The following is a 2897-nucleotide window of genomic DNA, read 5'->3' as shown; positions in this document are numbered from 1 at the left end:
CTGCCTATTTTGTATTGTATTTGAAAAACAAAGAAGAGATTCCCTCGCCTTTACAAGAGCTGGTCCTATGCATTCATCTACGCACCTCACTGCCCGTCCGCCCACACAAAAATACAACAAAAAACACCCGTATGCCAAGTTTCTATCCAAAGACTGCCGACAAGAGCTATTACATATGCAAAAGACAAAGGCGTTGTTCGCGGAGACATGGCATTCGCAAAAATGCTTTTTAAAATCAGCGGACGACGGGCAGGAGCCCCTCCCCCGCTGTCCGCTGCTCACGATGTAAATACAACTGAAATTTAAATCAAGGGCACGGAGCGGACGGAAGGCTGCGAGCGAGATTTTAGCATGGAGTCGGGTCTCCGACGCACGCCACGCCAAACCCACCACCGAAACGGGGGCTTCAGGGGCTCTGCCGGCCGCTCCGCTCTCCCCAGCAGAGCGCCTTCTACGCCTACCCTCCCCATCAGCCCCCCACCCCCTCCACATTGCCACCCCTCTTTTCCACTCGCTTATCCGCTATGCATTAAAAGAAAATTGTGTTTTCGACATTTGGTATTTGGTAGAGCCGGTAGAGCCTCACTTATCGACTTTCGCTTCCCTCTGTGCGCGCAATCCACATTCCATTTCACATGTGCGGCTCCAAAGGGCGCATGTCGGCTAGCGGGTGGGAGGTGGTGTGAAACAGGATCAAGGGGCGGAGATGACGAACGATTGCGCGCGTACAAGTGTCACCAAGCGCTTTTACAACCGCTGGAAAATATTCAAATGCTTACAGAGGAAGTGCATGAAGTTTCGAAACGTTTCATGAAACATTTCCACTAAACTGTGGCACTTCCCTGACAATTTGCCATATTTTCTATCATGCACTGTGGGTTTTCGAATACTTTCGTGGAGAGGGGGGGACTGCTCCGAAATAAAAGCCATTCTGCAGCTCTTCCTCGTCGTGCTCGCTTTTGTGCTTTGGTCACGGCGCTGCTGCGGCCGCGCTGCGCTGTGCTGAGCTGGCTGAGCCCGGTCCTCGGCCTCGGCTGCAGCTCAGCACATATAAGTGGCGCTGCGGTCCGCGGGGCCCTTTAGTCCGACCCGAGCCGTGTGTAGTGGTGCGTGCGAGCGAGTTCGAGCGCGTGTGTGAGTGAGCGCGCGCGCGTGTGAGAGAGTGAGTGCGAGAGTGCGCGTGCAGAGTGCAGCAGTGTGGCTCGAGCGTGCGAGCGAGAGAGGCCATGGAGTCCCGCACGGCGGTCCTGATGCTCGCCCTGTTACACGCCGCAGGTAAGCACTCGGCCAGCAAAAGGCGACCACTTTCACTTTGAGGACCCGCCGGCCCGTGGCGGGGCTGGGGCGGGGTAGGGTGGAACAGCCGCCGCCAGACGACGAGGCCCCCGCACCCTGCACCCGGACCACCCCGTCTACAACAAACGTGACGAAAACGACGGTGATAGCTTCGGGTCATTGGTGCTAGTTTAACAACGGGAATGTTTCAGTAACGATTTGAGACAAACATTACTTTAAAATTCTTACAAACAAACTAAGCTTGCGAAGCACGAAAAAAATCGTAAGACTGGATTGTATTCAAAGAAACATTTTTTTATTTTTTGGTGTACGGCTGGGATTTTGCGCGAAAAATATATCAATAATAAGGTCGGTCTCCCACCCCACCATCACAGGCCTGTCCGCGGCCCTACCGACCGTCGGGGTCGACCACATCCAGCAGAGGGCCGACTGCAAGGACATCTGCGAAGGCATTAGCGGACTGGACACCTTCTTCGACGGCGAGTGCTTCTGTGTCCTGGACCATGGTACGTTTGCTGAGAGATTGCTCAACTTGGTTAACCAAACTAGGGCGAGATCAAATAGACCAAATACGTTTCCAAGTTTTCTTGAAAAGAAAAATATTGCAAAAATTCCCTGAGAGAGATTGAGTGGACGGAAACAAGGAATGAGGGCGTGCCGCGGAGAGCGTCGACCTGGTGGCGTCTGCCTGACCGGCCTCAATAGCGAGACGGGCGCCGCCGCTGTGTACATTGCGTGCATGTGTGTTAGTGCGAGAGTGTGTGTGTGTGTGTGTGTCACGCACGCGCGCGCACATACCCACACGGGCTGGTTTTAATGTGCGCCCTATCCTAACATTGTCCCGTTAATGGCGCTGACATTGATCGGCGCAACATTGCATCCGCCCACAAAATTTGCCTCCTTCCACTGAAAGGAAATCGATTAGCTGTATTAGCCTAAGGAAGATATACTGTCTCAGCTGAATTTTAGCAGCCCTATCAAAACGATGCCTGATTTTTTGAGATAAACTTTCATACTTTGAGGAAAATCTTCTCAAAAAGTGGGGTGAATACCCAAATTTTTTGGGGGAGACTTCCTCAAAATCCGAACATTTTCCTCAAACTATACAAGTTTCCCAAAGTTCAAGACATTATTTTTACCGTGTAGAAAGCACACGAGCTACGTCAGCAAACACCAACGTGTCTGATTCAGCTAAACATTAGCTGAGAGCTAATATTCTTACCTAAGGCCGTATGAGCTTATTAGCGTATTATTTGGCTATTTCTAGCGAAGCTTCTTTTAAAAGAAATTCCTGTTATGTCATGTTTTATGGACGGGGCCTGCAAAGTTAGTAAAGCTATACGCCCATTCGACGTGGATGTGAGCCAGTTCCTTGTGTTTCTCCAGCCCCAACGCCGTTCGAGATGCCCCAGGTGGAGAGGGCGATTGAGCTCGGCAAGGACTGCGGGGTCGACGTCATCACCAGCGTCGTCGGCTACGACAAGACCTCCAACCGGGAAGAGCGCTGCATGATGGGAGTCACCTCAGAGCTCCGCGCGCGCGCTGCCAGAGGTGAGAGGGAGCGGAGGGAGGGAGGGAGGGGCTGGGGGTAGTACGAGACA

This window comes from Frankliniella occidentalis, unplaced genomic scaffold (genome assembly GCF_000697945.3).
Source record: "Frankliniella occidentalis isolate FOCC.00 unplaced genomic scaffold, Focc_3.1 Scaffold124, whole genome shotgun sequence".
Taxonomy (NCBI): Eukaryota; Metazoa; Arthropoda; class Insecta; order Thysanoptera; family Thripidae; genus Frankliniella; species Frankliniella occidentalis.
The sequence above is the reverse complement of the archived record's forward strand: the minus strand, read 5'-3'. Positions refer to the sequence as shown.